The sequence below is a fragment of the Pleurodeles waltl genome, chromosome 8, assembly GCF_031143425.1.
Source record: "Pleurodeles waltl isolate 20211129_DDA chromosome 8, aPleWal1.hap1.20221129, whole genome shotgun sequence".
In the NCBI taxonomy this organism is placed as follows: Eukaryota; Metazoa; Chordata; class Amphibia; order Caudata; family Salamandridae; genus Pleurodeles; species Pleurodeles waltl.
The window spans coordinates 1,364,499,365-1,364,526,842 of record NC_090447.1 but is presented as its reverse complement, the minus strand read 5'-3'; positions in this window follow the sequence as shown (position 1 = coordinate 1,364,526,842).

Genomic DNA, 27,478 nt, shown 5'->3' with positions numbered 1-27,478 from the left:
TATTTCCAGCATAGAACAGCCATCTCATTGTCTATAAATTCACAACTGGACACGTCGTATGATGGGACAAATAGATACTTAAAAAGCTCTGCTGGGTCTGTGACGATGGATGTGTTTGACAAATTGGTACGCTGTGCGAATTTTCCACACAAGGAATTAAGACAGAGGTTGCCAGCTGACGTCTGGTGGGGTTAACCTTAATGAACTCTGGTCTCAACGTAATACCCTCGTGAGCATGGTAATCAGCGATATACTTTTGCTTCGAGGGTTCATCGATGCACTAGTCGGGATACGCCGATGCCTCCTGTTTGTCTCTGAGAAACAAGTTGATGTACTCAGAAAAGAGTCGAGTTGTGGTGTGTGGAAAGTGCCAAATCTCCAGTATTTTACCAAGGCAGTACCCTTTCTCGAGGGCCGTTTGTACCTCGATGGTACACCATGTCCTCTCCAGCAGCCTTTGCTCATCACTATGTCTACATGCGCTAGTCTGTTTACTTTCAGCGCATGTTCGACATAGGGGGAACTTTAGCTTGCCGTCGACTCTCTACAGAAGTACTGGGAAGTAAAGCTTCAGTGGAGGGTGAATTTGACACTTAACAAGCCCAAAGTACTAGTTGAGGGGCTTAAAGTTCCTATATATGATCCTAGGATGCCCCACTGGGTACAACTTCACTTTGTTCACAATTGGATACAGAATGGTGAAGTCGAAGTAGTATATTTTCTCACCAGCGACACGGTACAATTGTATGGCATTTGTACGACCGCCGAATAAGGCATCGTGGGGTTCCAATGGTGCTGGTAACTGTCGACTCCTCATAAAAGTGCCCAGTTCAGCATCTTTGGCTAGCTCGCCTAACCACTCGTGCTCCCAGAGGGTTCTCAAAGCAAAACCACTGTTTTCAATATACTGCGCCTTGGCCAGAGTACGAAGATGCAGATGTTCAAATGTGGTGCCCTGCAGTCTATTAAACTCATGGGGTTTGTAACAACGTGGGCAACCGTGATAAAAATAGCAGTTGAACTCAAAGGCGGTTGGCACCCCGTTAATTAACGCATACCCGTCTAGGTAGTAGCGGCCCAGATGGTATTTGCTGCCCTGCAAAGCCTGTTGAATGAAGATGTTCTCTTTCTCCAAGACGTACATGAGCCACTGAATAGACGGGGTGGGGTAACATCTCTGTTTACCGTTATAGAGGTCAGGTGGTACTAGAGTTATGGTTTCAGGTTTTAAAAACATGTTCTGATAAATAGACATGCACATTGAAGCCAGAGTAATATTCCTAAATGGGTTTAGGTATTCAGTGATTTTTTTTCTCTAGCGGGATTTGGTTTTAATAATCCTAACCCGTTTTGTCATCTCCACCACAATGTCTCTAAAAAGGTTGCACGCTTTTCGCAAGATAATGACATCTGCCTTACTGTAAGCTTTCAACTCTGTTTGAAAATGAAACCAGTTTTCACGGTTTTCATCGTACCATTGTAGAAAGCTCTCTTTTTCAGATGGCATCATGTACTCAACGCCTTAACTGTCGGGCGGAGGCATAGGACCGCTGTAATTCTGATTAGCCCACATGTTAAAAAACTGAGGGAAATAACCTTTACAGCCTTCAAAACCAAAGGCTTTTGGCAACTTTCTCAACTTCATGGGCAAAAAATTTAAGGTGTCTATGAACCTAATTTCAAAGACACAATCTTTAACAGCATCAGTTTGGAATCCTGGGTGATGAGGACCACAGCCAACTTTTCAGGAATCAGGTCGCGGAGAATAAAGAACGAGTCGTACGCTTTTGAGTTGTGCACTAGCATTGTATACTCGTAGTATTTCGGCTGCATGAACTTGTTGAGGAAATCGTTCACGCACAACCGGCCTTCAAACTCCCAGTTTTCATCAGATGTTAGATGATGGGTGTAAATGTAGTTAGGCTGGTGCACACCCGTCTCCGGCGTACACCCTATATCGAATATGATATAGGGCCTCATTCCGACCCCCGCCGGGGGCAACGGAAGCACCGCCAACAGGCTGGCGGTGCTTCATTGCCAATTCTGACTGCGGCGTTAAAGCCGCGGTCAGAAAAGGGAAGTCCGCCATGGAGATTCCGACCCCCTTCCCACCATCCTGTTCCTGGCGGTTTTTACCGCCAGGAACAGGATGGCGGGAACGGGTGTTGTGGGGCCCCTGGGGGCCCCTGCACTGCCCATGCCGCTGGCATGGGCAGTGCAGGGGCCCCCTAACAGGGCCCCAGGGAGATTTTCACTGTCTGCATTGCAGACAGTGAAAATCACGACCGGTGCAACTGCACCCGTCGCACCCCTGCAACACCGCCGGCTCCATTCGGAGCTGGCCTCTGTGTAGCAGGGCCTTTCCCGCTGGGCCGGCGGGCGCTCCCTTGGCGGGCGCCCGCCGGCCCAGCGGCCATTTGGCGGTTCCCGCCAGGCGGGCGGCGTCCGCCGCCCGCCAGGGTCAGAATGACCCTCATAGTCTTCTGTTTTTTTCTGGGGGAATCCTACGAGCATGTAACACTCGTGCGCCATCCCGGCTCTAAAATACACTTTACACCTGGGACATTGCATACCTTTACAATCGTGGTCTTCGGCCTTGTAATGACCGCAAGCCCCACAGTCTGATTTACGGACGCACTGTGCGAGGTTTATGTGTCCATTCAAGCAGGCTTGCGACAGACAAAACATCTTACACGTCGAGCAGTTCACCTTCTGAGCGTCACAGGCGACACACCAGCCCCTCTGACACATTTTACAGTGCATTTCACACTGGTGTCTGGTCCGGTTGTTGTATATGTGGTTGCAGTGTTCGCACACGTACTTTGCTCCTGTAAAACCCTTCAGGTTCAAGATACCGTAAAAGTGTTTTTCATGATGTAGCACACGAACAGTCTTGTTTTTGACACGTTCATTGGTCGTGAAGTACTTCCAAGAATCGCTGTGGTACAGAACTTTTAGCATAACGGCAAAATGGTTCTCATTGGCCCCCAAAACCAACCAGTCTGTCGGGCGGTAGTTGAAGCGCCTCATGGGCTGCAACCACCATAAAAATAGTGATGTTGTCTGGGGTGGCCCCGGTCCACCAACAACCCCACAATGCTTGCCGCCAGACACATATTGGTAGCTCCGGTGTTAAAGTCGAGCGGCCAGCGACATATTTTGCAGATGATTTTACTGTACATGACGCTCTTTAAGGTTCTGGAAGCACCGCCCTCATTACCCCTAACAACGAGGGCGATGATTCTAAAGGTCCCGTACGCCAGTAATTCAGCCTTTCTCTGTAAAAGCTTAGACAAGTTTTCTAGTAACGTCAGAGTGTCAAACACATTTCGAGACGACCGTTTGGTGAACAGAGGACTATTGAGACCCTGCCTCTGAAAAAGCATCTGAAAGAAATCATTAGGTTCCACATCGTGTAACAATCGTTCCATGAGCGTTTTCACAGCCTGGTGTATAGCTATAACACCATGATCGGAGGAGTTTAGGCAGTCAAGGTTAACAAACCTAAGCTCCTCATAGTGCTCTGTAGCATTAAACCTCTCTACAGTGTGACTATACCTTCTTACACTTTCCAAAAACACCTGTTCTGAAGCCTCAGCATGAGAACCGCCGGTGGTTGGAGGGAACCCGGGGTATCATCCGCAGGTAGTTGACTAAGGTTAGCTGCTGGTGTGTTTTTATACCTCCTTGTAACGCTTAGTCTGGCTTTATTTAATTTCCTTATTAAAAGCTTACGGTTTCTAGCGATACTAGCCCACTTCTGTTTCTTACAAACCCAACTGGTTTTTGGCAGCCCGCCACACCCTATCTGAACAACATTTGAGGTGTTTACAAGTGGTGACCCTGACATTTCACCTAATAAGGGAGGTGGTCCTTCAGAATGTTTTGAGTTGAACCTGCTCTGAACTATACCCCCTGTGGACCTGTAAATGCCCACAGTCTCTCCTAACTTTATATTTTGAGGCCTTATAGGGAGTGTTTTAGGTGTTGAGGGTTCTATTTTTATGAGTTTCAACCTGTTAGGGGTTGGCTCACGTTGGTTTTGAGTTTTGAGCGCTCGTAAAACACTTAGAGCTTTACTGAGTACATACTGGGTCTTCTTTTTATATTTAGACCTAAGGACAGCAGTATTAATAAATGCGGGTCTTACAGTCCCTAGTTCGGCCTGCATGCATAGTCACGCAGGTATGCTACCTATGTCGCAACTGTTGAATCGCAAGCTTGGACCACCTCGCTTCTACACTGGGCCAGCCGCTGTATTAAAGCCCTGATGGTAGCTCTGGAGGCCCCAGTATTGCAGCCGTTCTTACCCAGTTTTAAAGTCTTTAGACGGAGTCTGAAGTTTAGCTAACAGACTGGTGTATTTCTTTTATATAGGGGTCCAGGACTCTAGTATGGTCTGAAGGGCCGGTTTCTGGGTCATTATTTGAGACATTATATGCATGATTGACAGCTCCCTGAGCTGCCCCTGCTAAAGGACTATGGTTAACATTATGACCCCCTTTCTGAGTGGACGGACTGGCACGGGTAAAAAAACCAGGGTTCCAATGTGAACACCCCGGGATTTGAGAGGCCTGTTCGTCGCTAGATGGTGTTCCAAAACTCTGATTTTGTGATCCGCTACATCCTATACTGCTGGTGGGGTATATTGAGGAGGATGGTGAAGACCACTGTGCGCAGGCACTTGGTGTAAGGCTGGTGGGGTTGTACGCCCCCAATGGTGTAACTGGTGATATCAGACATGGGGAGGTTAAATGTTTATCGTAATAACTCATGGCCTTGGATGCACAGGAAGTGCTGTGCATGGGTGATGATGATTGTGGCCTTTTTGATTGCAACCTTGAGGGGGACACATTAGAACTGTCAAGGGGCATTGCTGTAGCTTCAGAACTCTCTACAGTACCAGATAGCGCCTTAAGAAGTCCTATACCATGGGAATGAGGACCCTCCATGTGGTGCTCATTTTCCAAGTCTGTGTCCCAAAGACTATGATGGAATGTTACAACACTTGTTAGTGGTAGATCGCTGACGGGTCCTCCCATATTAGAATCCGCCTGCATTGAACATTTAGAACGTTGGGGGCTGGGTGGTGTAGTCTGAGCCTTAACAACTTTTTTAAAAGACAGGTCTAAAAGCAAGGCTTGTAGCTCAGGGGTCTGCAACTTCTTCTTACGATTCTTTAAGGACAGCCAATTTATTTTAGGATTGCTGCAGTGCTTAGGGGCCCCTCCAGAGGTTTCAAATGGTACAAGCTGCTGTGTGTCTGGGGTTGTAAGCATGACAGTGTCAGAGTGTCCAAGCCACTGCCCAGCGGTAGTTGTTGTAGAAGTGTCTGCGTATTGGGCATACCCTTTATGACTGATGATGTGGTGTAGTTAAGAGCTGTACCTGGGCCATGACTGCTGTCTGTAGAGCCGCTGCATGGTAGGTCCTGGGGTCCTGCGCTGTTCACGAATACGGTTGGCGTCATGGGGTTTTGAACGGTCCTGTTGTTGACCTTTAAAGACAACATCAGCCGTTTAGTCTGATGGCCGACTTCTCCAGAGCTCTTATGTGATGACTCTAGGATATAAAGATAGCAAAATACATATTAGAGGTTGTTATAGCCGCTATACCGATGGGGTGAAAGAGGTTTGAGACACACTAAGGATTGTATTCATCTTGCTCTACAGTTTCTAAAAACTCAACTGGGGTTTTCCGACGTGAGGGACCATTCTTAGTAGGAGGGCCGTCCTTAGACGTTGGGGACTTCCTTTTGCAGACCATGTTTTTAATGTTCCCATCCACATTTGGGGTCGCTACCCCTGAAGTCGCTTGTCCCGCAGGGGGACCTCGGGATAAAAAAAAATTAGGCACGGGCTTCACCCCCAAAATAAGTGTAGACCCACAAAAATACAAACAAATGCACTGCACCAAAACCAACAAGTACAAATTAAGCATGGCCTCCACCCCACAAAATAAGTGCAGACCCTCAAAAATACATACAAATACACAGCCCCAGAGCCTCCAAGTACAAATTAAGCTTGGCCTACAACCCACAAAGTAAGTGTGAATCCTTAAAAATACATGCAAATACACAGCCCCAGAACCTGCAAGTACAAATTCAGCATTGCCCCACCCTATAAAATAACTGCAGACCCTCATAAATATGTGTAAATGCTCAATATCGGAACCATCATGCACAAATTAAACATTGCCTCCACCCTACAAAATAGGTGCAGACCCTGTAAAATACATACAAGAACACAGCCCCTGAACCTTCAAGTACAAATTAAGCATGCCCTCTACAGCCCAAAATAAAATACAGAACCTCAAAAATACATGTAAATGCTCAACACCAGAACCAATATGCACAAATTAAACATTGTACCCCACAGCTTGCAACCGCCCATCTCCATACATTAATATCATTTTAAAAACATGTGCATTTTACTCTGCTATGTATAGTTAAACAGGTTGGGGCTAATGTCAATGTTAAACTACAGTAGAACATATACAAACATCACATTGTTACAGACCTTAAGTAGAAGAGGTTTAGCAACACCAGTAAGTGCTCTGCCTTTCATGTTTTCAGCCTTGAGGTCCTGATGGTACCTGCTCTCCGCAAACTTCAAGTATGTAGTTCTGAAAAAAAAGAGGTCTGTGAATGTGGGGGCTTTTATACCAGACTCATTGTGCTAGTTATGCCTAGGCTTTGTGGTGGGTGTGGCCTGTAAATAGACATCTGTTTTAGGTGGGTACTGGCTATCCACTGCTTGTTTCAAACTTTTAATTGCATGGTCAGTTTATAATTCAACCTCTACTGAACCCCTTTGATGCCTGTCCTGGAAAACTCCTGGGGGGTATACATCTGTTTGAGATTTGCAATGCCTGTCATCCTTTGATGCCTGTCCTGTGAAGTCATTGGGGGGCATACATTTGTTTTAGGTTTGCATTACTGGTCCGCTGTTTTGTTTCTAACTTTTAATTGCATGGCCAGTTTATAATGTACCCTCTACTGTGTCCCTGGGAAATCCTTGGGGCATACATCTGTTTTAGATTTGCAATGCCTGTCATCCTCTGAGCCCAGTCCTGGGGGCATACATCTGTTTTAGATTTGCAATGCCTGTCACCATTTGAGGCCTGCCCTGAGAACACTTTGGGCTACATCTGTTTTAGGTTTGCAATACTTGTCCATTGTTTTGTTTCAAACAATTAATTGCATGGTCAGTTTATAATTTATCCTCTACTGTGTCCCAGGGAAATCCTGGGGGCATACATCTGTTTTAGATTTGCAATGCCTGTCACCCTTTGAGGCCTGTCCTGGGAACACTTGGGGCTACATCTGTTTTAGATATGCCTTTCTAAATTGATAGGCTGGCTCTAACAAAAGCCCCATTTGACCATCCCTTCTTTTTGGATTAGCCAACAGTGAGGAGGTTTGGCCTGCCCACCCACTTTTCCGGCTGTGAGGGGACCCCCAAGCAGCCACTTTGTCCTGAATGTCTGACATGTCCAGACTTGTCCTCTTAGGATCTGAAACTGGTTGCACAACACCAAGGCCTTCATTTTACACAGCCCATAGAACAATAACCAAAGGCTTGGACCGTGGCACATGGCTAACACGTGACACCATGAGGTCACAAACCACGTGATGCCTCTACACCTACGTCAGTTCCGGGGCGGGCTTTCTGAGGTACCGGAAGTCCCAGTAACAGAAGTGACATCACTTCTGGGGAAGCACAACGGTCACTTTCCAGTTGATGAGGAAAGGTATCCCCTCCTACTACTCACATTACTCATTTTTCGGCATGTGGAGATTAGGTAATTTGCCCAGAACCAGAGGATGCTGAGCCAGTGCAGAGACTCGAACCTGGCTCCCCAATTCCAAAGTCAGCAGCTCAGTGGTAATACCACATTCTCTTCCTCAGGGAAAAATACATTAGACTCTAACAGGAATGCTAAGAGAATTATTACCCTGTTAGTATATTGTGCTGCAAAACACCCAAACTCAAAGATGTGTCAGCATTATGGAGATTCTGTTGGAAAATACACACCTTTCTTCCACAAGGCCTTATTTCAGAATATTAACAAATAGATATGCCATCATATGAGCACTGTTTAATGTATGCAAGTATAAAGTCCCAGTGGTCAACCAAACAACATTTCTTTATTTGAACTAATAATGACAATCCTGCTAAAGACAGCAACTAAGAATACATATGTGGAACAATACCCTTTTCCTGAAAGACTTGCATTAAAATGAAAGCACAGTAGTATTTGCAATGGACCCTAGACTGCTTCAATGAGCTTCTATTTGAAACCGTTTTGTGAAAGTAAACCAGAATTCCTCCTCTTAGGACAAATGAGGAAGCAACCAATTCCACGTCTGTCTGTGCTCCAACAACATTGCAAGAAACATGTTTGTGCAGCAGTTAAATCCTAAAACATTATAGCACCAAAATGTATCTATGAATTTCCTTTGATTAACTGTTTTATAAATTAAACATTCAGCAAGCAACTTTACCATAAAAGGCCTCCGATGGGACATACTATAAAGAGCATTGGACTGAATTGTGGGCTGTCGTCTCTAAAGTGTCCACAGTGGGCAGTGTAGTTTAATACTCTCACAGTGAAAATTCACTTGTTTTTCGGAATTTGTTATTGTTTATCTAGCAGGAAATATTATGGCTTTTTTAACCTTTACCATCCTAGTAGACAGTCACATAATGTGCCTTTATGGATATGTTCTCCTATTTACGAATTTCAATGTATTACTTTATATGATATGATATTTTATTCAGTTGTGCATTACTGGTTATTATGTCTTGGTTTAAATAGTACATCAGTAGACCAGAAACAACTGTAGTGCAGTAGTTTTCAGTGGCAGCGAACACAATGTAAATTAGTAAAGAGAAATAATTGGTTGTGAGAGAGCGTAGTTTAAATATTACATATATTAGATGTGAAATACTTATATCTAACAATGCTGCATACAAAAACGATAATAAAAATTATTTGTTTAAATGTATTCTTAACATGATTATAAGTGTGAAGTTATTATCGTGCACATAGACTAATGTCAACTGTAAGAAATAATTGCTTGCAAAATGATTAATTTAATATGTTAACACCTACGAAAATTTCATTTGTATTAGAACCCATAGGCTTTAAAGTTAGCGTGAGACGAAGACTTAGCCGTGTAGCTCTCATATTAAAGCATATTTTCTGTTTTCCAGTGTGCTGACTCGTAAAGGGCCGAGACCCAGCATTTGTTCTTCTTCTTCACTTTATGTAACAATTCTAATTTTTCTCATCCGCATGCTAGCTGCTTTAGTATAAGATTTATACGTTTTGCAACAATATTTGAAACATTCAAGGACGATTTGCCATGGAAAAGACAACTTTTGACCTGAAGAACGTGCCAGAGAATGAAGTAACCCCGGATGTGCCACCTACGAAGACGTCAATTATGAAGACCAATCAAAGCGTTATAATTTATCGTGGGGTGACAATTTGTATTACCTAATGTATAATTTGATAGGTTAAATATAGTGGGGTATAACGATTATCCAATAGAATTTCGGGGGAATGTATATTGTGAAAAGGGATAAAAACTCATGACACAGAGGGGTCAGCAGAACTAGGTAGGGAATGATGTCGATTGTATCCAGAAACTCTGTCACTCTGTTTGGTGACTTGAGACTTAAATAAACTATCCTCATCCATAGACTGTCCTTTACATTTCTCCTCCCTATGAGGGAAGTGTCCCCTGTCCCTTTAGACGAAGCTGACTGTTGGCAATCTAACTGATGTCCTGAAGACGAAAACTGATCCTGTATGCTGACTTATTCCGAGGAGGGTAATTATGACAATGGCTATTGTAATTTGTCTATTTGCTTTTCCTTTCTAGGTACCAACTGCTGTATTTTGGATAGAGACCTTAGTTAGATGTTCTCTAAAATTGGTGTTCTAAATTGTTTTGCATGAAGTCCAACATGCTGATGCTAATTAGTGGTTAGATTAGGTGATCATCCTGACTGACGTAAATAGACGAGACTGACATTGTACTGTGCTGAACTGAGATCTATACGTTATTATATGTATTCTAACCTATGTTTATCTTACGTTGGTGCTTTTATGTATGTGATCTTTGCACTGTCGAAATCTTATCACAGTTGCCATATTGTGACTATGCTCTTTTGCTTCTTGGTTTTGAGATTGATACTCTTATTGCTAGATTGTAATCAATAGGGAAATAAATTCACAAAACTTCAATTAAAGGTGTGGTTATTTATGACTGAAAGGTCATGGTTGCGCCGACAGCTTAATCAATGTCTTTATCCAAAGTAAAGTATATTGTGGTAATATATGTTGATAACGTCATTGACATATTGCTTGATATATTGATCAGTTATCTCGTTCTACGGTGTCTCACCACTGGGTCAAAAGATTCATCAGCCTAAAACGAGTCCTAATGTGTATAAAATTGACATAAAAGGACGCGTTAACAGTCGAATTATGAAAATGACATGTGATTAGTATTGAATGTTACTTTTGAAACAGGAAAATCGACAGGCTATTGGTATGTGGTATTAGCATCAGTTAGAATTACGCAGTGGTAGAATTTTCAAAACAGACAACTCTAATAGACTTTTGTAAAGAACAGTTAGGTGTGTTTAACGGCTGTAACACATATCTGGCAATGTATGTTAAAAGTTTATGTTAGGAAAATAGGCATAGCTAGTTTCTTCATAGGGAGATATGAGTGCTAAATTACACTATTATATATGTGGCACTGTGTGGTATGTGTATATTCTGGGCACTGTGCCTATTTATAACATGAGAGGTACTCCGGATATAAATGGGAACTCAATAGATATGGTATCTGCTTTACTGGCTTCTATTAGGAAAAAAACAAAGCTCGATTCTGTGCAGGGAGTGATGGGTCTTAAATTGCTGCTACACATATAGGGAGATGCATTTTCATGATTCCTGTCAGGGAATGGTAACAGCTATTTTGCATATCGGGGATTATGAGGTTAAGGGTCTGAAGTGCTACTGTATTCTAATGATTCCACTTAGGAAAATTATAATAGCTAAGTTTTACATGGGGTTGCTGCGGGTGGTAAATGGCTGTTACACATTATGGGCATGGTGTTTACCCGTGTGTTCCTCCAAGGATAACGGGCATAGCACTTTTCTACATGAGGGAAGCTGGACATTCAATTTCTGGTACAAATGCCTGGCACTGTATTCTCATGAATATTCTAAGAAAACAGTAATTAGCTATTTAGACGTGGGGAATAGGCTTTAAAGGGCTGTTGAATACACAACTGCTACTATATGCTAATGTGTTCTGTTGGAACAAATGGAATATGTAATTTTTATAAAGAATATTGTGGATGTTAACTGGCTGTTATGTATCCTAGGCTCAGTGTTTTACTTATTCCTCCTGGGACAACGTGCATAATGATTTTTTTTCGGCATAATGGATGAAGGGTTTTAAATGCACATTGAACAAAACTAGTACTACATTTTACCCATTTCTGTGGGAGAATTTTCCAAATCTATATTCTGCATGGTTGGTTATGGGCATTCAATTGCCACTGAACATATTTGCTACTTTATTGTATTTATTTTAGTTAGAAAAATGTTCTGATATTTCTTTGGGGGGGGGGAGGGGTTACTGTGTTGTGTATTATTGGTATCAATCTAGTGATTTCTTGCACCATACATGGGTCGAAGCTGTTTCTGGATTGTTCAGCAAGTGGTTGTTTAATACGTATCATTTGTGTAGCACCTCATAGCCCAGACAAGGCCATACAGTCTACAATTGTATGTTGGTCTGAATGGCTATTGATTCTGAATATCTTCTCCAACATATGATATGACTGTAATATCATAGTTAAAATAGTATGACTATAAAATATGAAGAAATCAAATATTGATGACAAAGTATATATTTTTTAACAATAACAATAATATTATAGATATGTATGCATTTTTCAAGATGTAGAGTTAATATAATTCATTTACTACTAATTTTCATGCTTAAAATCTTAATTTAATGTTAATTATGTGCAAGTTTCATTGTTTTTTATTTATCTTTTTTTTTTTTCCCTTTCTGGGGACAGCTGAGGAATTGGGTGAGGAATAGTTTATTGAACATACACTTTAATGCATATAATTGATTATGATACTATTGATTTTTTAAAATTGTTTATTAATTTCGATGTGTACATTTGTAAAAAATATTCCTTATATTCGATATTTGGAATGCTTTTTGATTTTTGGGGTGCTTCTAGTTAGGTAGGGTTTTATTAAAAGTTATGATAATTTAAATTCATTTATTGATAGAAAACTAATTTGAGGTTTTGAGAATTTCTTACTTTTTTCTATAAAAAAACGTTTTCCTTATGTTTTTGGGTGATCAATGTGGTTTCATTATTAGTTTTTAGGAATATTCATCTTTATTATAAAGTGTTTCATTAATCATTTTTCTGTGTAAGTTAATGTATAAGTGTTTATTTAATTTAACAGTTAAATATTCAATAAATATGAATATATTTTAACAATTGAATCGTGCAGGGTGGGAGTGGTGCCTGGCCACTGACGAAGATGGCAACCTGATTTGGGAGCTCCATCACGCTGGGAGGCCCTGGGAGCAGGTTGTTGATGTTTGGTGGTCTCTAACTTCCCTTCTCTTGGAATGTGAGACCGCCTGAATAAGGAGTCCAGAGAGGCTACTGCAGGGGCCCCACATGCATCCTAGTGGGCACTGGTGATCCCAATACCTCTCTGCCCAGCCACGAGGAGCTCCAGCCTCTGCTGTGGGGAGGTGTCCCTAATCTGTCAGCACGGCACAGCACACTGCCAGGGCCTGCTCGTGGCCCCTATGGCATCCACTACCACAGGGCTGAGGCAAGCAGCATCAACTGCCTCAGGGGCACCAGCATCCTGGATCTGCAGCCCTTCATGACCTATAACTCTCCCCTGGGGCCTGCACCGACCTCTTTCCTGACAACTGCGGCCTCCTGGGTGCGTTATTGATTTTATAATTGAGCCACACAGAGCAGGGCATGGGAGCGGCCCACTCCTGGCCCCATGCGGCTTACAAGCACCTCCGAGCGATGTGAGCAGCCCTGGGGGCACATGAGACTCGTGCTGCTGCCCCCTCTGTAAAGCTAATCATCCAAGGTGCACGCACCATCATCTTGCTTGCTGAAAGCTGCATAGTGGAGGACAGAGTGCCGCACCTGTTCTTGTCCCGCTCAGTGACTGCCTCCCCACTTCGTGTTCCTGCACTGCAGCCCTCCACTTCCTGGGCCACTGGCTGCAGCCAAGATCTCACCACGCACTGACTGGGGATGGCATCTGAGAAGTCAAGGAGGCAGCTTCTCTTCACTGAAGTGGTCTCCTAAACAAAACCTTCATCCCCTCTGCAGGGTCCTTTGGAGAACGTGATGGACCTGATCCTCAAAGAAATAACAGCGGTAGGTCACTGTTACGCACTCACCTGGTTCCAACTGCAGAGACGATGCTGGAACTCCAGTCCCAGCTGGGGCAGCATAAGGGAAACAATAACAGCAACTTAATTTCACTCACTGCCTCCGAGGGGAAGAGGGATGGGCTAAAACAAGAAAAGATGGACTGGCACCAGTGGGCCTGCTCTGCTGCCTTACAACATTGCCTAGTAGGGTCTGAACTCCCTGAAACCTCATTAGTGTTGATGCAGGTGCAGAGCTCTAAAAACAAAAACAACAAGAAGCATAGTTTACCAACAGTTCCCATAATGTTTTAGAAATTGTTTACAAATAACGTACACTTACAGGCTTCATCATAAATATTGCATAAGAGAGCAGGAGCAATTTCAAAAGTAAACTAGAGTTTTCTGGCGCTCCCAAGAAAGTCATAACATGCAATGTTCAGATAAAAACTCAAATGCAAGTTTGTGCGCTGAAAGCTTTTCCAATACTTGATAAATTACTCAAGGAATACTGTAGAAGAAACCTTCCGTTCAGGTACAATAAAGTTTGGAATGCTCCCAAAAAAAGAGTCTGGAGCGCTGGGCCTCTTTGGGTCTGAGGGACTCATACTATGTCCGATATCCAAGAACGTAGTCATGCCTTCAAGAAACTCTGCCTTTTATTAATAAACTAAACTATAGATTAGTGTGTACTAACCTGAGGATCAAGTACTTAACCTTGTCTTAGTTCTTTAACTGGAGTCTAAAGGAAGACAGGAGGCTGTGGGGCAAGAAGCCCAAGAGGAGGTGGAATCGTAGCCATGAATGAAGTTACAGGAAGCGTTGCAGGAGTCAGGATCACAGGATCAGCATGAAGGCTTGAAAGACTAGAGCACTGCAAGTTCAGGGAGAGTCAGGAGGTGAGTGTAGAGAAGATGATTGTGCAGGACTGGAAGGAGGCCAAGCCCCAATTCAGGTTCAGATGAGGTATTTATGCTAGACAGAGAGACTGTTCCAGAAAGGCCTGTATCTCATGTGGAAGAGTGGCATTTCTATAGAACCTGGGGAAGAACATGTGTTACACACAAAAGATGTGACCCCTTGCCGGTGGCAGGTGCAAGTGGCAGTTGGCAGTTGGAAAAAATTAACCATGATTAATGTAACCCAAGAGCATTATGGTAAACTTCAACAGGTCAAGGTGAATACAGCTAATTGACCAGGAAACATGTGGTTCATCTGCAGGTGCAAGACAGAACAAACTATCAATAGTACAGGAGGTTCAGTGGTTCAGGAGCTCTCAGAAGGGGGGCAGGAATTGAATCAGACAGAAAGGTGCCACAAGGTAGGGGTTACATGAGCCCCAGGTCTAAAACCCACAGCACAGAGGACACAAGAAGGGGTTGTGACGGTGGAGTTTGTGACAGTCACAGGCTTGAGGAGATGGACGTTTAAATGACGGATCACACGACCAATACAAAGTCGATCCGTGCTGAAATCTCTGGCTTCTACAACAAAGTGGAGATGATATACCGCCATCTCTTATCACTCAAATCCAGGGTTGACCTCTTGCCAGAGAGAGATCTGTAACACCAGTCCTTGCAACAAAAATTGTGGACCTGGAGAACCAGAGCAGCAGGGACAATATGCGCTTTTTCAGGATCCCTGTGGAGGCAGCAGGCTCGCTATGCAACTCGTTCCCGAACCCCTTTGGGATCTCCTTCTAATCTCCACTTTAGATGCAGGGAGCACATAGAGTCGGTCCATGACATGCCTTGGCTTCCTCCGGCCAGAGACCCATAATGTCACGATTTCTCTGACATGAGCAGGTGCAGCAGATCAGGAGAGGCAAGAGCACATTGGCCATATGACTTTGAAGGTCACAAAATCCGGATAGCAGCAGACCTTTCCAAGGAAATGAATGAACAACAAAGGGCTTTCCTCTCTCTCCGACCACTGCTCTGCAAATGGGACATACAACTTGGCCTCTTTAAGCCTGTGCATAATATGAATCACAGTGGATGGTAAATCTAAGGACTTCTTTGATCTGGGGAGCTACAGGACTTTCTGGACAGTCTACACAAAGTGACCATGCACACCTCTTAATGTCTGCCCAGCCTCTCCACCAGGGAGGGATGCCTCCCCACCCCCAGGAGCCATGATACACAGCATTGAGGTCCCCAACACCCGGACAAGTCCCTTTGCATGCAAAGCATTAAGGAGAGGGTACTGAAAGTGGTAGTAGAACACACGCAGGATGTGGGCATGAGAATTCCAACTTGCCACTTAAGCCAGGGTGTTAGACCTGACAGCCTTGAGGGGGTGGTGGTCATCCCCCAACTTGTTGCCTGCCTGCCTCCCTCCATGTTTATGACACTGTTTCTGGTGGTTTTAAGACTGCTAACCAATACTAAAGTGCATATGCTCTCTCCCTTCAAACATGGTAACATTGGCTCATACCCTATTGGCATATTTAATGTACTTGTAAGTCCCTAGTGAAGTGCACTACATGTGCCCAGGGCCTATAAATTGAATGCTACTAGTGGGCCTGCAGCACTGTTTGTGCTATCCACATAAGTAGGCCCTTAACCATGTCTCCGGCCTACCTTTGCAAGGCCTGTCTGTGCAGTTTCACTGCCACTTCATCTTGGCATTTAAAAGTACTTGCCAAGCCCTAAACTCCTGTTTTACTACATATAAGTCACCTCTAAATTAGGCCCTAGGTAACCCAGAGGGCAGGGTGTTATGTAGGTAAAAAGCAGGACATATGTAGGTGTGTTTTATGTGTCCTGGTAGTGGAAAACTCCTAAATTCATTTTCCACTACTGTGAGGCCTGCTCCTTTCATAGGATAGCATTAGGGCTATCCTCATATACTATTTGAGTGGTAGATTCTGATCAGAAAGGGGTACGTAGTTCATATTTATTATGGCCAGAATGGAAATACAAAATCCTGCTTATTGGTGAAGTTGGATTTTATATTACTATTTTAGAAATGCCACTTTTAGAAAGTGAGCATTTCTCTGCACTTAAAATCCATCTGTACCTTACAGCCTGTCTCCAATCCACATCTGGATGGGCTGGTTGACAGCTCCCTTGTGCATTTCACCCAGACAACCAAAAACACAAGATACTGAGTCACACCTGCACTCATCTGCATACTGAATGGGTCTTCGTTGGCTGGGAGGTTGGAGGGCCTGACACTTACATTTCAAAGGCTAGTGGCCTGCCCTCACACAGTGGACTGCCAAACCCCCTGCTGGGACCCTGGCATACAGACCTGTACTGAAAGAGGGACCAGGTGCACTTCAAAACAACTCTTTGAAGTCTCCACTACTTCAAAGGCATTTTGAGGTATATAAACTGAGTCCCTGACCCCACCAAATCAGACACTTCTGGACCTGATCCTGCAACCTGTCAAGAGGAACTGCCTGGCTGCCCAAAGGACCCACCTGGACTGCTTTGCTGTGAAGGCCTGCTGCCTTGCTGTTACCCTGCTACCTTGCTGGCCTCTGACATCACTGAGAAGTACTCTCCAAGGGCTTGGATTGAGCTTGCCTTCTGTTTTCTGAAGTCTTAGGGGCAAAAAGACTTCATCTCTTCAAGGAAACTCCTTTCTGCGCCCAAAAGAGACACACAGTCTGCCCTGTGATGATGCAGCCTGACTTCCCGATGAAGATCGATACAGCGCCTGCGATGCGACTGGAAATTCGATGCACGGCCTTACCGGATCAATGCACAGCTGAGCCGGAATGATGCAGCCTGACTTCCTGAGTGAAGAATTGACGCAGCGCCTGCTGTGCGACAGAAAATTTTATGCATCGCCTACCGGATCGACGCAAAACCTGTGACTTCATCCCGCACGCCAAGGATTTTTCTCTGCATCGTCCCTGGGCATCCAAAGATCCCCACATCGCAGTGAGCAACCAAGACTGCACGCCGGAAATCAACACAAAGCCCCTTGCAGCGTGGAAAGAAACAACACATTGTCTGTGCTGCATCAGAAAATCTGACGCACACCTTATTTTTCCACGCATCTCCTCCTCTGAGGTGTCCATGCATGGTAATTTGGACGCAAACCAGGTAATTTGTGCAAACAAGAGACAACTGTTGATTTCTAAGATTTAAGACTCTTTTTAAACTTGCCAAAGTGATACCTCAGCTTGTGCTATTGAATCTTTATCATTTTGACCCTAATTTAACCATATAAATATCTTATATTTTTCTAAACCTGTGTGGTGTATTTTTGTGGTGTTTTCACTGTGTTATTGCATGAATTATTGCACAATAATTTACACATTGCCTTCTAAGGTAAGCCTGACTGCTCAGTGCCAAGCTACCAGAGGGTGGGCACAGAATAATTTGGATTGTGGGTGACTTACCCTGACTAGGATTATGGTCCCTATTTGGACAAAGTTGAATATCCTCTGCCAACTAGAGGCCCCATTTCTAACACTCCTGTTTTTCTGAAGTCTCATGGCCAAAAAGACTTCATATCTTCAAGGAAACTTGTTGTGCACTGAAAATCGATGCACCGCCTGCCGGAAATGAGAAAATTGCCACACAGCCGCACTGGAACGATGCAGCCTGACTTCCCGAGCGAAGCTCGACACAGCGCCTGCGTTGCGACTGGAAATTCAATGCACGGCCCTACCGGATCAATGCACCGCTGAGCTGGACCGATGCAGCCCGACTTCCTAAGTGAAGAATCGATGCAGTGTCTGCCATGTGACAGAAAATTCAACGCCTACCGGATCGGCGCAATGCCTGTGACTTCATCCTGCATGCCCAGGATTTCCATGCATCGTCCCTGGGCATCAAAAGAATCCTGCATCGCAGTGAGGACCCAAGACTGCATGCCAGAAATCTACACAAACCCCTTGCAGCGTGGAGAGAAACAACGCATTGTCTGTGCCACGTCTGAAAATCCTGTGCACACGCATCTCCTCCTCTGTGGTCTCTGTGCGTGTAAGTTTGATGCAAACTAGGTACTTTGTGCACACAAAAGACAACTGGTGATTTTTAAGATGTAAGACTCTTCTTCAAATTGTAAAAGTGATATTTCAACTTGTGCTTATTGAATCTTTATCGTTTTCACCTTAATTTAACTAGATAAATATCATATATTTCTCTCAACCTGTAATGTATTTTGGTGGTGTTTTCACTGCATTATTGCATGATTTATTGTACAAATACTTTACACATTGCCTTCTAAGTTAAGCCTGACTGCTCATTGCCCAGCCAACAGTGGGTGGGCACAGGATAATTTGAATTGTGTGTGACTTACCCTGAATAGCATTGTTACCCCATTTCTAAAACGGCCATCTGCAGACTGATTGCTGCTGCACCTGCCGCACAGGACTATGTTACTCTCTCACCATCCTCCGGGTCTGCAGCTGAGTATAGACTACATGTTTGTTTGCTATTGTTTGTCAATGATGCCTTTCTTTTCTCCCTGGCATTCCCCCATCTGTTTGCTCTTTACAGTTCTTTACTGTCAGGTTGCTATTCATGCTAATTCAATGTTAATATGGCACAAATGGCCTCATCCAAGAACTCTGCAGTGTAATGGCCCACATGACTACATCTCCCTTAAGGGCCCCCCCTCTCCCTTCCCCTGGAGCATCGTCTCACCTACCACCGAGGCACACTGTGTCCTGACTTCTCCCCTACTACCCTGTCTCACTGCTCATTAACATTGGAGCAGGTCTGCTTGTGACCTTTCTCTTTCACCTCACCACCCACCCCACCTCTGCCCTCTGCACCAGCCTGAACACATAGCAGGGCTTGCTTCTCACCATCCCTGTTTCATCCTTACCACTGGGCCCGAGGCCTCCCAGATGCTGCGGCCCCTCAAGTGTAAACCCACTGACAACAGTTAAGACACTGCACAGTAGTTTGATTGCATAATTGTTTTTTGTTTGTATTACATTGTTGCTGTATTTTTTGTGCATTGTTCTTTTCCTCTCTCACCTACCACTTGCCCCTCTCTTGTTTCTCCCTCCCTCTCTCATCTGCCTGCTCCCCTTCCCCTTTCCCGTCATGGGTTTGGTAAGGCGCCTCCTCTCTTTCACACATTCTTTTATTGATCGTACCCCCCCATCCTGTGACATGTGGCTCTTCCCAGGTTGTTCTTGTCTGACCTTTCTGCATTCCATGTACTGTCTGTGGGGCCCTGACGTAGACCCTTCCCGCCCAGCCAACAAAGTTTACAACCTCAGAACTCCCCTCCGGTTTCTGTGATCTTCATGTCCTCGCACTCACCCTTACCATTCTCTCCTGGAACATCATTGGCCTTATGTATTACATCAAACGCAAGAAAGTGCTCTTCTTCCTCAATTCCAAACACACTGATAGAGCCCTCATCCAGGATATGCAACTCACTGAAGATGAAGCTGAGAAGCTCTGGCAGGACTGGGCAAAGAGATACATAGCCGCTGTCCTCTGCGAGCAGCAAATGACTTGCCATTAATGTGGTGTGGCCATCCTGATTCAGCTTGCTTAAGACTGCTGTCCTCTGTGAGCAGCAAATGACTTGCCATAAATGTGGTGTGGCCATCCTGATTCAGCTTGCTTAAGACTTGGGTCAATCTGGTTCACCAGTCTAAAGATCAATGGAAAAGTACTCTGCATGAGATCAGCGTATGTGCCCACGGGTCCAAAGCACACGTTCCTTCTTTAACTCGGCCATGGGTTAACAGAGATAGAGACAGCCAATATCCTGATACGTGCAGAAGGGAATTTCACCTGGTATGCAGACTTAGACTGCACGGTTCCTATTGACACTCCCAACAATGTGGACAGAGCCCTATTAGGGGATCTCAGGATGATCCTGGCCTCTGCGATGTCTAGAGTCTCTTACATCTAACAGACCAGGAATACACATACCTGTTCCTGGTTTATGGCATGCAGTCACAGTTGAACTTTTTTCTGATGGCTCACCCTTTATTCCCCCTCCTCTGTGATACTGCCATGCTAGAAGGCATTATCTCAGACCACTCCCCTTTTGTCCTGCTGGCTGATTTGGGCATGTCATGAGCAATTTGCAAGCCCAGGCACCTTACCAGATGGGCAAGACCCAGCTTAAATCCCATGTGCATAACTACCGGGACCATAACAATGACACAGATAACTCTGCCCTGACCTTATGGGTGGTGACAAAGGCAACCATTAGGGGGCAGCTGATGCGAGACATGCCTTGTCCAACTGGCAGAGGGCACTGGAGACAGACGTAGGCCACCTCACACATGCCTATGTATCCCACCCTTAAGTTCTCACTAGCCACAGCCTTGAGTAAGCGCATATGGACCTCAATACCCTCTTTACCTTCAAGGCAAAGTATGCGCTCCAGATGCTAAAATACTGGCATCATAAACAAGGGGAGAAGGCGGCTCAGCTCTTGGTGGTGCATCTTAGGCAGAGGGAGGCCGAAATTACCATTACGGCTATCACCACTGATTCGAGTACACTTGTCACAAACAGCAAGAAATTGCAAACATGTTCACATCCTATTACAGTGTCCTCTACTTCCTGGAAGAAGTCCAGGGACTAGCACAGATGGCCACCTTCTTGGATAATGTTCACTTATTGTGTCTCATGGAGGACTACAGGCAGCTGCTTCAGGGTGCGATCAACAAGGAGGAGATAGCGCAAGCTATATGAGACCTACCCAATCACAGGACCCCCTGTGAGGACGGTTTCCTGGCAGAGTTCTAAAAGTGGACCAAACCTGATTTGGTGGACCTTCTCCATGAGGCCTTAGCTGAGGTGGATAATTCAGGATCCTTGGGTCTACTTTCCAACAGTGCATTGATATTGGTTCTCCCCAAACTGGAAAAGACTCCCCTCCTTTGCAGCAGTTATCACATATCCCTGCTTAAAAGAGATGTCCAAATACTGACCAGCATACTGGCCACCCGCTTCAAGGGAGTCCTCCCCTCTCTTATTCACCATTCTCAAGTGGGGTTTGTCCCAGGCCACACGTCGCACAACCACCTCCGGAAGCTAGTCCATATGGTTTGGCCGGCAGAGGACTTCTCGGTGGAGGCCTTGGCACTGTCATTGGACACCGGAAAGGCCTTTGACAGGATAGAATGGGGCTACCTGTCTCCTGCACTCCAGAAATTTGGCCTCAGTGATGTCTTCATCTGCAGAGCGAGGTAGCTATACGACTACCCCTCAGTGCAGGTCAACTGCAGGGGCCTTCTTTTCGATTCTGTTCCCGGTCTGCAGGGGTACCGTCAAAGTTGCCCTCTCTCGCTCTTGCTCTTTCTCCTTGTGATGGAGCCATTAGCGACGTCCCTGTGTCAATCGTAACAAATCATAGGTATTCCCACTCCCGGTGGGTCTTTGACTCTGTATTTATATGCAGAAAACATCTCACCCTATCAATCCCATCCCGGTGGTGCTGAAATGCATTACCGCCTTTGCGGCGAAATCTGGCTACACAGTGAACTAGGGGCAGAGAGAGGCCCTAGCGCTATCACGGATCACCACACATACTGCCATCACCTGTTACCCATTTCAATTGGAGAATTCCCACCTCTGATACCTGGGTGTCCTGGCTAACAAAGGCCTGAAGCCCATGGTGGAGGACAACCTGGACCCACATATGGAACAAATGCGACTGGACTTCATGGAGTCGTCCCACCTGAACTACTCCCTCTGGGGATGGATGCAAGTTGTGAAAATGGTTACTCTCCCCTGATTTACTTATGTATTCGGCATGCTTAACCAACTGGTACACCTGTTGACCCTCCCTTAAATAGATAAGACCATTAAGGCATTTACCTGGGGCCTGTGAGACATCGCCAGGTGATCCGGAAGCTTTTCACCCATTGGTCCACAGGGAGTCTGGTCCTTCCATCTGTAGAACATTACTTCCTGGCCCTACATCTGGCACAAATGGCGTACATGCACCCCTGGTTCCAGGAGCCCCTGGTGTGGGTTGCAATAGAATGTAGATTCCAGGGTGGCCCACCTGGACTGCAGGCCCTCTACCGTCCTGACCCCACCGCCACTGGGACTTCGAACCCCATGCTGACTACCATGCACACCATGCGCATGCGGGCCAACAAGCTCCTCTCAGTGAACACCCACCTCCATGACAAGGCCTCTCTTTGGAACAATGCTGGTATCCACAAAGGGGGGGCTATGCTTGACTGGGGCCCCTGGTGAAGAGCTGGTACCCTCAAAACCCTGACCTCTAACTGCGCCCTCAAGTCCTTCACAGTGCTATGGTACAAATTTGGCCTGCCTCAAACCCAACAATGGCGTTGCAGACAACTGCGTCACTGCCTGCTGAGCAAACTGGGTCCCCATCCCTGGTTCATCCCCCACTCTCCAGTGCTCTTACCTTAACACCTGGAGGCAGTTTGATGTCGGGATTCTACAGTCTCGTGATTTGCCCCCTCACCCCCTGCCACAACTGGCTAGACTCAGGGCGTCATGGCAGGCTCACCTACAGCTGGAGTATGAGGAGGAGGACTGGGTGGAACTCCTAGAGTGCCTGGACTGGGGAGTCTGGGTGGCGCAGATGAAGATCAGTCTTTTAAAGATCCTTCAGGACTGGCACTGGACCCTGGCACGGCTTTAGGCTACGAGGTTACTCCTTCACTCTGCCTGTTGATGGTACGATCACATGCCCTATAATATTGTTCCTATCCTACTATATTGTCCTGCCATTCACCCCTTCTGGACAGCAGTGGGGTCTACACTTCGGAAACTATGGATGTGCCCTTGCCACTTTTGAATCCCCTAATTCTCTTCCATGACCTGGCAGACCTCCCTCAGCTGACCTGCCAGGCCCGGTGCCATTTGGTTACTGTCCTCTTGGCTGGCAAGATCTGTATCCTCCATCACTGGCATTCCCCACAACTGCTAAAGCATGAGGAATGGCTCAGGGTGATGTACAACACCACGTTCTAGGAAAAGGTAATTTACAACGTAATTGACAAGGCAGACCTCTTTCTTCTCACATGGTTCCCCTTTCTACAGGACTGCTTCCTCCCCCTCATCGCCCTGACGCTTGATTCACTCTCACTACCGCCGATCAGCCTGTCATTGTATCCCTTCCCCTCTCCTCTCCCCAGCTTCACTGTACTAGTGCCCACCTGGCCCACATTTTTGCCCCCTTTTTCACCCTTTTCGCCCTCTGATTCCCTCCACCCCACTGCTTCATAGTTCTGGCTTCCCCCCTCTTCTCTGTTCTTCTTTCCTTCTCTTTCTCTTCCCTCCCTTTGTAACTTATTCCCTCTTCCTCTCCCCTTACCCCCCTTTTTCTTTCTTATACGATTAGTATTGTTTGGTCATGATGCATGTACCGTGATCAACCTTTGAACAATTGCTACCAAAAAAAAAAACAATTGAATCAAACATTATAAGTGGAGTCCTAAAATTTTAAATTGTGTTGATTTGTAAGAGTCTCACTAGTGTAAGCATTTTCCACAAGTACTAGTGTTAGTAAAGGGGGGCAAGTCAGAGATTGTATTGAAAGAACTGAGCCAGAGCCTAGTCAGAACTCCATTTTGGCTCTTAGAGCCAAAGCACAAGCTGAGCCCATAAAAACATTGTCATGTTGTGACATGGTAGGTTGGAGAACGGGGGATTAGAGGAGTGTAGGCACTGAGTGGCCAACTGGTCAGTTCTTGGATTTGGGCATGCTGTGCCAGGTTGTGGCCCCTGAAAGATCACTGGTAGGGGCAGCCACATTAAGGGCCTCATTACGACTTTGGTGGTCTGAGGACAGCCATGTTGGCGGTGGCAGTCCGACAGCCAACTGGCTGGCAGAAAAGAAAACCAAATTAGGATATTGGCAGTGATGCATACAGGGTCCCACCAAAGCACCGCCGGCACCACCTGTACGGGCAGACCGCTACAGTCGCGTACAGCCACCATCAGTCTGACAGATACCATGCTTAGGCTGGACTCATTACAAGGTTGCACACCACCAACATAACAGCAGCGGCCGGACCACCATGGAACACCAAGCAGAAACGAACAGAATAAAAGGAGCCACTCATCTCCAGGATGCCATACTTGTCGGGAGCCACATGGAACCACTACTAAACATCATCCTGCTGCTCCTGCTTGCCAAAAGACAACGGAATCATCGCCGATGAGGAAGACAACAAAAGTAAGCACACACACTCACCATTTGTAAAATGTATTAATTACAACTGTTACACTACATACCATAGGGAGGGGGGTGCGAGGCTATACTCACACATAGCAGTACAGTGGCACACACGCACATACACACACACATACATCAACAAACACACCCACATATACACAGCATGCACACTGCAGCCATCACCCACACCACACGTCAAGGAAACATACATATCCACCACAACACAGCACAGGGCCAGCCCCACCAATTCACATACAACAAATGAACTCGTAACAACAATATCACAACTGCACAAATATGTACACATGTCAAATACTCACAATCGTCCATACACATACTACACAATATTCAACCATTGGTGATTAAACACACACATTTGCACCATCATACAACCTAGCAATTGACATACACATCACACGTCACACACACACAGACACACAGACACACAGACACACATACACACACACAGTACACCTACCCTATTATTCCATGCAGAATACACCAGACTCAAACAGGCCAAACACACAAAGCCACACAGCACTACAACAAACACATATCAACACTAACACAATACACCACCATGACAGACAACAAATCAGCAACAAACACATACCCATCACACAAAACACACACAATCCCTGGGAGACAAAAGCACTGCACACAACCTCACAGACTGCTCAGACAATACCGGACCATCAAGCAGCACACACACACAAATAGTGACACACAACCAATATCAGCCATGAACAACTCAAACCTAGGAAAGGAAAGGCAGGACAAAAAAGAAACGTCAAACCCAACAACTGGTTGGTTTAACCTTTATATGGAATATGTTATTTAAAAACAATGTCCAAGGCCATAGGCCAGTCCACAGCTGTTGAAAAACATCACCAAGGGCAATAAATGTGCCCCTACTTGACTCCTGACTGCCTTCTAACCCCTACAGGTAGAGGCATCAAGGGGGCAGACAGGCGCCTCACGGATCCTTGGGGTGTGGTGGGGATGAGGAGGGGTTTGGGCTGGGGTGTAGGAGGGTGATCTAGGCTTGTGCTTCGAAGGGGGGTTTAGGCTTGGGCTTGGGAGGGGGTGGATCTGTTTGGGAGGGGTGGACTTCTTGGTGGGGAAGGGGCATGGGTGCTGACAGGTGGGTAGGGGAGGTCTTGGATGTGGCAGGGATGGACTTAGGGAGGGAAACATACCTTTTAGGGGTGTCACGGGGAGGAAGAGTAGGGAAAAGATCAAACTCAGAAAGAAAAAATTTCTTGGACACACAGGGACGGTCATATGAAGGGGTTTGGCTGTGGAGAGTGAGGGAGTGGTTGTATGATGTGTTGGTGTGGTTGGTTTTAAGGGAGGTGTGTTTGTGGGTGTCTGTTGGGTGGGTGAGTGTGGGCGTTTATGTTTCTTGGGCTGAGGGGGGTGGAGGTGCTGAGGGACGCCGTGGTGGGTGGGTGGCTGTCTGTCTGTTGGGATGATGACTGCAGGTATTGTGGATGTGCTGCATGTAGCTGTGTCAGTGGTTGTGGTATCTGTGGGTGTGGTGACTGGGGTGGATGTCTGAGAGTCTGCTGGGGTGATGTCGGTGGGTAGGATTGGTGTGGTTGCTGGATCACTGAATGGTGGTGTGGTGTCTGCGGATGTGCCAGGTGTTGTGTCTGTGATGCTGGGGTGTCAGGGCAGGTCATGACTATTGCTCTGTCTGCAGGTGGATGTTGTCTGTGCATCCCAGTGGTATGTCTTGTGGTGCTAATGTTTGTCTGCGCTACCCTTGGATGTTGAGGTTGATGCATGCCTGTCTGTGTACTTTGGCTGGGTCAGGGAAGGGGGTATTCAGACTGGGAAGAGTAAGGTGGAGGGGGGATGGTAGGCATAGGGTGACTGACTGCCAACAGTGTGGAGGTCAGAGCCTAAAATGATCTCTGTAGGCTAGAGATTGCACCATGAATGCCCTCCAGGAACGCATTGCTCTGTTGGATTTGAGTTGCCAGACCCTGGATGACATTCACTATGGTCGACTGACCCACAGAGATCAACCTCAGGAGGTTAATAGCTTCCTCACTTAGGGCAGCAGGGCTAACAGGGGCTGGGGCAAAGGTGCCTGCAGTGAAGGAGACACCTTCTTGGATGGTCAGGCACGGGCAACTGGGCGGGGAACTACAGAGAGGGCAGTGATAGTATGCGGGTGACGGACAGGGATGGTACTTGGGTGGTCCCCAATGGGTTCCGGCACCACTAGGGAGTGGCCACTGGAGGAGGATTCCGAAGGAGATGTACTGGATCTGGTCCCTCACCCTTCAGGCCACTGGGTCCCTCGTTGTCGGTGTTCTCATGAATGGAGGTGCCATGGCCAGACACTTCTCCACTCGGATGTGCCCTGTCTTTTTCACCTGTCAGTGCTGATGCTGAAAAACAGAAAGCCAGGTTTGGTCATCACATTCATAAGCTAACATTTCCATCACATAGTACACCTGTCGCATTTTATCATGGTCACCAATACCCCCAAGTAGTGCCAGTAAAGTGCCAACATCATGTCACTACAAATATTGATGTATATCCCTCAATATGAACATTGTCAAACACCAGCCAAGCTACCTGACACCTATAATACCATGAATGAAGTAGACCAATCACACTAACCATACCAGTACAAGGGGACTTTGCCGCAACAACATGGTCAAGCACCAATGATGCAATAGCTTAGGAAAGTGAAATTGCTCACCACTGATTTTAAACACATTCTCAACACATACAAATACTTTTAACCTGATGTCATGTTCCAGGCTATGACACATGGCAAGCAAGCCCAGTTTAGGCAAGCCAAGCTTACTTCATTTTACGTACTTAGAACCACACACAATGGACGTATGCAAACCTGTAAGACATCAAATTGCCATACATTGC